At 40.8% G+C, this 8,779-nt stretch overlaps 1 long non-coding RNA gene across 1 annotated transcript; it reads left to right on the top strand.

The window, feature by feature from the left end:
- Window positions 1–962: 962 nt before the first annotated feature.
- Window positions 963–6,010, top strand: LOC134624727 (uncharacterized). The gene is made up of 3 exons (XR_010093631.1): window positions 963–1,047; window positions 4,888–5,216; window positions 5,455–6,010. It is a non-coding gene; the product is annotated as an uncharacterized LOC134624727 (long non-coding RNA).
- The last annotated feature ends 2,769 nt before the right edge of the window (window positions 6,011–8,779 follow it).

Raw genomic sequence — 8,779 nt, 5'->3', positions numbered from 1 at the left:
GCAATTAGACGGCATTTTAATGAATACACATGTGGAGTCCAACACTGAGCAGATTTCAGCATTGAACTATCTTACAACCAGAAGTCAAAGCCTTTATAGAAGGAAATAGTACAGCCCACCTCCTTCCTGTTGCTAGGCAAATAATACAGTATACGTCAACTCAAAACCACAATGACTTTTAACACAGTTTTAAAAGAACATTGTCTAGTCCCCACCAGCTCGCTTCTTATCTTGATGACCTATCCAGCATCTTCCTGTTTCCACAGACAGCCTAGGCACCTTTTTGCAAGTGCAGCAAAACACATCTCAACTTCTAACCTACTACAAAAGTCATGACCTGTCTGCACTCGAAATGACTTCACACCTCTCTGGGGGCCTGAAGCCTGCCGTATACAACCGAAACCGTCTGAGGTTTTCTAGGCTAAATGTCACACTCCAAAAAGCTGCTGAAAATATAAACGACACTGCTTACTTCTTAAAACTTAACTCTAAAGGAATATAAGTAATAAAAATGATAAAACTTAAAACTCACCCCCTACACCTTAGCTCTAAAGAATAAAAGTAACACTGGATGATAACCCTTCACACTTAAAACTTAAAACTCTAATAGCATATAAGTAATATAAAATGATAACTGAAAGATTTGACATGTAAGCAGGTGTGTTGCCATTTCTTTCAATGCTCCCGTCACTCCCTCACCATATATTGGCTGATCATTAACGTCCGCCAAGAGTTTCTGACCCTCACTTGACCAGGAGCCACAGCTCCTTTAATAAGCACAAATGCAATCATGTATAAAGATTAAAGTCCTCCTCATTATGAAGAGGTTTTCCTGTCACTTACAGTCAAACTGTTAAAAATTACAATGGTCGGCATGCTCTGTTGGAAGTTGCAAATTATATCCTGACCAGGGCATCTTTCCGGACCCGACAATATAAAGTTCCGGTGTCCCGTCCCGCAGACCTACATCTGAAATGTCCGCTGCAACGTCTGTATCGCTCATCTGGAATGTGCTGTCAGTCTGCCTCCTCGTTTCAATCCGTGCAGGTGAGATTGATCTTTTATTTCAAACAAAAAAGCCTTTCTTCTCTGTTTTAGGAGTGCAGAGGGGAACGGCTGAGGCAGTTTTTTGGCCACTCAACTCGGTTCTGTTTAATACGCTGGAAACGTGTTTGTGTGTAGTTTCTTCTTTTGAAACTGAGACACAAGCAGTTAATTACCGGAATAAATGTGCCGCTGAACATGTACGATTATTTTTGTGTCCGAGTTTTTGTCTTGATTTTATTAAGTCTTGCAGTTTAGCAAGTGCGTCACAAATTGTTGCGTTATAACGCTTCCGCGTTGTGACGTTGTAACTTCCCTTTGAACGTCCTGTTTAACAATACAAGCAGACTAGGGGATTTAAAGATTTAAACTAACTCATCTCGAGTGAGCTAACTTTTTTGATGCTATTTACAGAACAAATAAAAATAAACAGATACTTTGTAAGTAAAAGCAACGTTTATCACAACCGTTTGAATTTTTGGTATATTTCAGTTTAAGTGGTTTAAATCTGCAGCGCTGATTTGTGTCATGAAATTCATTCTGCATCTTCTTTCTGCTGCAGTCGTAATAGGCTATTGGCTGCTGAAGCAGCAGCGCCTCTGTGTGGGCTCACTGTAACATCTTGACGTCTTAAAGATCACCAGAATGCACAGAGAACAACTATCAGTTAGTTGACATGTCTGGGTTTATTTCACTTAAATCAACACCGACTGCTAAACGCTGAAAGGGAAAACTAAATTGGGCTTAAAGTTATTAACTTAAACATAAATATTTAAGGTGAGAAGAACAAATCAAACTCACCTCAGTCGCAGTCCCATGCACGCTTTAGTTGTGAAGCGAAAACGCTGAAATCAGAGTAATGAAATGCGAGAGGAATGAAGTAATGGAGTAAAAAGAGTGTGTGAAAGGGAGCGAGGTTCTTATCTAATGTGTGTTAGGCGAGTTTAATTAATGACAGAAACTCAAGAACCAATCAGTGATGAGACAGTCAAGAGAGCAAACAGGGTAAGTATGGCAAGGTGAGGGAGAGTGGAGAAAAGGGTAAACAGAATAACAATCTTTACACAGGTATATGGTCACCGGTTGCCAGCCAAGGAGCTCATGTGCATCATTGTTTTAGTTTGTCAAAAATTGCTATTCGTCTTATGGTCAATTTTGACTTAGGTTGTTTTTTTTATAGTACAGCTCCAGACCCAAGTGACAGCAAGTCAAAATGAAAAAAAAAATACCCGTCTGTGTTCAGCAGTAGTCTGTATTCAATTTTAAAATTGATATGGAGTTTATCTGACATTAAACGTTTGGGTGGTGGGACAAAGTCTGAGAGAGGAGGACAGAGAGGGAGGGAAAGAGAGAGAGAGCAAAAGAAACAGATAAGAGTGGATATGTAGTCAAATTCTCCAAAATTATAAAGCTGCAGCTCCTGTTTTACATACATATAATAATTATTATACTTATATTGAGTGAGGAATATGGAGAGAGAGAGGGGTTGTACAAGAACAGGAAGAATGAGGGAGCAGATGGTGAAGTTAGCTGGAAAAACAAGTCATTTCTCACAAAGTAGTTTTTCATGTCTTTCATGAATGCTTTGTGTGCTTTCCAGTAGCACACTGAAGAAAATGTAAGTGAACATTCTAAACAGAGCATGTTGACATGAATAGCAGCATTTTACAGGATTCATATCTCTCTAAACATGGCCGGACAGGATGGCTGCCACTACATCGATGTCACTACAAATCTGTTTTCCACTCGTGAAATTGGGGTTCATGATGCTCTGTGCTCAGTCTCTATAATAAAGGGAGGGTTTGTATGAATTCAAAAACTTAATAGAAGCTAATTCTATTGCAAGTTTGCTTTGCGTACAGGTGTGTGTACTGGAAGGATGATTTTAATAGTGCTAATAATGCTACTTCAAGAGATTGATTTGGTGCACTGCCTCTATGTGATCAAGAGACTGAAATAATGTTGTACATGTTTCTCATCGTATCTCCTTTGCTACAAATAGTCCTTTAACTTCTTTAAAGACTGGACATGTGTATGCATGACATAATGACTGGGAACTGAGCCCCCTAAATGTTTGAAACTAGAATCGCCCCTGGTAAAAATGGCTGCTGTGACTGAGTATTAGAGCCACATGAAAAAAAATGTTTTGAAAAAAAGTTGAAACGTGAAGATTAAAGTTGTTGTTTCAAGTCAAACTGCCACAGCAGCTATACCCTCTACAAAATGCCTTGTGTGTAAGACTTTGTAAAAACATACGTCCTCTTTATTCTACAAAACTGCATCAGTATCCTTTCATTTTGCACAAATCTGATCAGCTCTTCTGAGTTTGTGTGTTTTCCTTCTGGCAAGATTCATCATTCTGGGGCAATTTTCAACCTTTTAACCCTCTCAAGGCAGGCGCTGCAGATTTGCAGCAGTTAAAAGCTAACAACCTGATTACCCCACATACATATTTTATGAGTTTTTTTTACTCAGAAGTACCACAGCAGGTATTCTTTTGAGCATTAGCAACAAAAACTTAATTTGAGCCTGAGAGGGTTAATAATCACCACACTGTGTTCATGTGAAAAAAGAGAAATCATTCACTTGTTACTGAAGCTGATTCTGAAGTAGGAGTTCATTAACTTATCCACACAAGGCACATTATGGGAGACCATGTTCATGCTTTGGACTTTATTCATCCCAAAATATGTTTTTTTTTCTTAATGTGGTGCAAATACTCCTTTGTAATAGTACTTTGCTTGATTGAAGCTCTTATTAATTAGTAATTGTTATTAGTAGTGAGACCCACCTTGTTTGTAGAGTGTCTGCTTGAATGTGTGTTGATCCCAGTGCCTTCAAAGGCATTATGTGATTATTTTCAGTGACATATTTTTACTTGAAGTTTTCCAGGCTTCAGTTACAGCTGGAATATTAGTGGAAGACATGTATGAAGGTGGAAGTTACAATGGCATGCTACCCTCTGAAATATTTATAGTTTATAAGGTATTTAATATCCATTTTGTCTTATATATTGTCCATATTGTCCTTCTGGTTACTTGCAGATAGTAGCTGCTCTGCAGAGCTACTATGTGTTTACTTTATCCAACATGAAGCTGTGGTTTAAAGCAGCGGTCCCCAACCTTTTGTGCGCCACGGACCGGTTTATGCCCGACAATATTTTCACGGACTGACCTTTAAGGTGTCGTGGATAAATACAACAATATAAAACTAGTACCAGTACCGAAAAAAAGAAGATTTACTCATAACACACGTGAAAAGACCCAGGAAAACCGAGTTAATGATAAAAACGATAACAAAATAATGCTAAAAACCGATAAAAACCCTGAAAACCATACATTTCACACCTGAGCCTCAACTCTCGCGGCCCGGTACCGAACAACTCACGGACCGGTACCGGTCCGAGGCCCAGGGGTTGGGGACCGCTGGTTTAAAGTGTTATTACTGAAGTCAGAAATCACACACAAAAAAATCCCCTTTTCTCAGCTCAGAAATGTTTAGTGTTTTATTTTAAGCTCCCAGTGAGCTTTCGCTCCATTTTCTATCTATTAATTATTTGCTCATTAAGTAAACTGGATCCTTCTCATAAATCTTTTTTACATTTTATATAAATGAAATTGCTACAGGAAGGATTTGGATGCAATTTGAAAATATAAAACTTTTATTAAAATATTTAGGAAATTTGGAGCAGGAAGTAAAAGGAAGTAAAATGGAGGTAAATGCTAAATCAATTAAAAAGCATGCATTTCAGTGGCATCTCTCTAAACCTCACATTGATTGGCTGTTGTACAATAAGCAGAGACTGACTTCATCCTCTCTGCTCTGTGTTGTTTCCTCTTTCAGACCAGAAAATCATCACAGCTGAGACTGGACAGGCTGTCACTCTGCCATGTCGAGCTCCAAATAACAACATCATAGTTGTAGAGTGGAGCAGAACTGACCTGAAGTCAGATTACGTCTTTTTGTACCGCGATGAGCAGTCTGATCCAGAAGACCAGCATCCATCTTTTAAGAACCGAGTGGATCTGCAGGACAGACAGATGAAGGATGGTCTTTGATTCTGAAGAATGTGACGATTAATGACGCTCGAGCATATCAGTGTCGTGTCTTCATGGGAGATTCACGCTCATGGAAATCCATCAACAACGTCACACTGAGTGTTGATCCTCCAGGTGAGTGAGTAGAGTTGAGTGTGTGTGTGATCAGAGGTGAAGCTGCTTCCTGGTTGTTGATGTTTGTTTCTAAAGATGTTGTTGATGAGACTTTGTAGAAAGCAGCTGGTCTGAGTGATGTGATCAGAGTGCAGTAGATAATGTCTGACAGCAGTTTGAAGAGGAAATGGATTCTGTTCTGTTCTTCACTCATCACCTACCTGACAGCTGACACCTCACACCTGTTTCTCACCTGCAGGTCAGACAGGAGGAGACACAGAGGATGGAGGGAAGCAGGATGGAGAGAATGAGGGAGGAGGCAAGGAGAATGACTTTAGCCAATTTATATTTTGCTTGATAGTTTTGCTTGTATATGTTGGGATTGTTGTTTATGTGATCTCCATGATACATAAACAAAAACAGAAACAGGATCCCTGTTAATCTCATGCTGAACAGCAGCATGCAGAAAAGCCAGGATGTGTTTTTCAAGCAGTACTCTCCTGCAGCTTGTCACTCTCAGTGTTCAAGCTGAGCCTTCAGGGAAAGACAGATGACAGAAATGGACAGGCTCGGGAACTGTATCCTGGATAGTCGCCGTCATGATGTTGTTCATGTAAAACCGGCAACATGACCAAAAGGCGAATACCAACAGGTAAAAAGGAGGAAAATGCACAAAATAAATCAGCCATGAGAAGGCCAGTAACAAGGTATGATACAGAGAGAAGCTAAACAAAGGTGTGTTATTAGGAGGGGTTGAGCCATTAAAATCCGAAAGAATTATTGCTTTCATTTTTCATTTGTAGTTTTAGGAGCTCCCGATGCTCAAAATTTACAACATTTTCACAGAAACTGTAATAATATACTTACATGTTCTACCCTGTAGTTGTACTAAACTGTGGATGTTAAAAATAAAAAATCATTCCGATTTGATATAGTTTTTGTGTCTTTTTTATGGCACAGTGTTTCATTATCATACTTCATGTTCTAGTGCGTGTGCATGTGGGGTTCTAGTAACTTTGTTCTCCACTGATACAGATCAGAGGGAGCTGATTTGACTTCCTTGTGTCCAAGATCTAACAGTGGTATCCACTTAGGATCACACTGTTATATTTCAGAAATATTAAAATGAAAAAAAAAATCATAAATATTATACTGTCATGTATTTACAGCCAAGAAAACTAGCACATCTAAGAAATGCAACAACCTCAACTCCTTGTTGCTGCTTCCAGTAATGTGGAAGTGAAAGACTTCCACATTACTGTGAATGTCCATAAGCAGGGTGCACCTTTAAGACCGATTGTCTGTATGATCAACTCTGTCACCTATAACATCTCCAAGTTTCTGGCTTCGATCCTCAACCCGCTGGTGGGCAGCTCTGAACACCACGTCCAGAACACCCTGGATTTTGTTGAGAAGGTGAGAGATGTCATTATGGAGGCAGATGAAACCATGGTCTCGTACGACGTTACATCTCTCTTCACTTGCATCCCAGTCACGGAAGCGTTGGAGGTAGTCCGTAAGAGATTACAGGATGACACCAACCTCAGCAACAGGACCACTCTCAGCATCGACCAAGTGTGTTTGCTTTTGGAACTGTGTCTTCATTCCACCTACTTCACATACAAGGGTCAGTTCTACAGGCAGAAACATGGGTGTGCCATGGGCTCCCCAGTTTCACCCATCGTGGCCAATTTGTACATGGAAGAAGTGGAAAAGAGGGCTTTGCTATCCTACCCTGGAACACCGCCAAGCCATTGGTTCAGATATGTGGATGACACCTGGGTGAAAATCAAATCTCAGGACGTACCACAATTCACGGATCACATTAACTCGGTGGACTGACACATCAAATTCACCAGGGAGGATATGAAAAGTGGCAGGTTAGCCTTCTTAGACTGTGAGATTTCCATCAGTAATGGGGGACATCTAAAGGCTGACGTGTACCGTAAACCTACACATACGGATCAGTATCTAAGGTTTGACTCTCATCATCCACTGGAGCGCAAACTGGGTGTCATCAGGACGCTACAACACAGCGTGGACACCATCCCCACTGACACAGCGGCCAGGGAGGCAGAAGAACAGCACATCAAGAAGGTCCTGAGTAAATGTGGTTATCCCAGCTGGACTTTTGTCAAAGCTGGGAAGGCGCCTAAAGAAAGCTCCAGCTGATCCAGGAGAGAAGGACAACCGCTGCCTAAGCGAAAACCTGTAGTGATCCCATATGTGTCAGGAGTATCGGAGCAGTAGAGACGCATTTTTTCTAAACACCGGGTCTCTGTGGCTTTTAAACCCCAAAACACGCTGCGCCAAAAAATTGGACCACCCCAAGGATCGGGTCCCCCGACACAAACAGAGTAACATAGTGTACGCTGTTAAGTGCCAGGAGGATTGCCACATCGGGGAAACCAAACAACCTCTGGCGAAGCGGATGGCACAACACAGAAGAGCAACCTCGTCAGGCCAGGACTCTGCAGTTTATTTACACCTACAGGCCAGTGGACACTCTTTCAATGATGAGGATGTACACATCCTGGACAGGGAGGAACGCTGGTTTGAGCGCAGAGTCCATTGTTCCTTCAGTGGGCTGGTTTCAGTCATTATGCAAATGTACTGTTTATAAGATTGGGGAAACCTGCAGTCAGCTGAGACTGAAGAAGTCACTGGATGAGTGACGAAACGTTTCTCCCACAAAACGCTACGTCCAGATGAACAGAATCAACTTTTGGAGGTTCACAAGTCGTACATAAAGCCCAACATCTCCCTCTAGTGGCCATATATAAACCATGTGTGAGGATGGTGTTAATGTAAAATGTGAATCATAGTGTTCCACAATGCAGGAATTCCAGCAACACTTCCTGACCCTGATGAAGGTGAAAGCAGAAATGAGTTTTAATATTGTAATGTAATTTATATCATTGTTCATTTTTTTAGCAGATCAGAAAGAAGCTGGAGCAGATGACATCATTACTCATGTCATGTACATCACCATCAAGATATCAAATAATCAGAAACAGCCAATCAGATGAAGTTGAGGTAGTATTTTGGTTTCCATGTTTTCTTTCTGAAGGGTTCAGTGTCGAGGTTCATGCCATTTTAAGCTCCTTGTTTTCATAGTAAACATGTTTGACAGTGCCCTTGATTGTTGGATTAAAGTGAACAAAACTTGGGAGTCTTTGTAGAATAATTTGCTTTGGAATTTTAAGTTTACATTGGGAGAACTGCAGCTTCTGGCACTTAATGTGTCTGGTTGGTTTGATCTTCATCTTACAGTGTGCAGCTCCTTAAGGCAACTGTTGAATTGTCACGAAATAAATAAACTGTAGTGGAACCTCACTCGTGTCTATGACATGTACTATGAAGATGGATGCTTTGGTGAGAGTTGCTTCTAGAATGACTTCGGTGCAGTTTTACCCAGAATAGAACCTAGAATGAACCCAGGTGAATGAAGAGTGAATCTGACTACCACAACAATGTGGTGGTCAATGAATGTTTGTTCCAGGCTTAAATAGCCATTTTATCACAGATGAGCTGGATGAGCCACTACTGAGGGAAGGGAAGGACACACGCCACACACACCGACA

Source organism: Pelmatolapia mariae, linkage group LG3_W, assembly GCF_036321145.2.
Source record: "Pelmatolapia mariae isolate MD_Pm_ZW linkage group LG3_W, Pm_UMD_F_2, whole genome shotgun sequence".
NCBI classification, from domain to species: Eukaryota; Metazoa; Chordata; class Actinopteri; order Cichliformes; family Cichlidae; genus Pelmatolapia; species Pelmatolapia mariae.
This window is presented reverse-complemented; position numbering and strand designations above follow the sequence as displayed.